We start from the raw sequence: 628 nt of genomic DNA, 5'->3' as shown, positions 1-628 counted from the left end.
CTTTTGGGGATATGAATGAGGCTCACTCATTCCTAACAGGTCAAAAGTTGGCGTGAGAACTGAACCGGGGGAAGGGAAATTTTTAAGCTGAAGTTGATGTTCGAATGGAGCGGCGGGACACTTTGGGCGAATGATGACCGAATTCGCGATCGCTTTAGTGTTGGACCCATTGAAGGCGAGTAGCCTCTTTCTGCAAACTTGCTCAGTAAACTCGGCGAAATGCAAATCTGGAACGACACGGCCCTGAATTGGGATTATCCACCTGACCCTAGCCCTTGGACAGCTGAACAATTTGAAGAGTTTGATGAAGCCGGTTTAAAAACCAAATCTCAAATTGAAGACGAACTGGGCCCGGACTTTGAAATGATATATCAGAAACTCTAACTATCCCAATCATTCCAAACATAGTGCACGCGGCCTACCTCGCCTTTTTCTAGGTCGCCTGCGGGGATTGAGAAATGAACAATGCCGACATCTGGATTGGTGCGCAGGACAGCAAAGCGGCGAGCATTCGTATCGGGAGAGGGGTCTTCGCCGCTCGTCCCGCGTAGGTAACCGCCAAATCCCAAACCCGAATTTGAGCATTGATCCATGACGGCATAATACAAATCGCTAAAGGGCTCTCCGT

Source organism: Chondrus crispus, genomic scaffold (genome assembly GCF_000350225.1).
Source record: "Chondrus crispus Stackhouse genomic scaffold, scaffold_575, whole genome shotgun sequence".
Taxonomy (NCBI): domain Eukaryota; phylum Rhodophyta; class Florideophyceae; order Gigartinales; family Gigartinaceae; genus Chondrus; species Chondrus crispus.
This window is presented reverse-complemented; position numbering follows the sequence as displayed.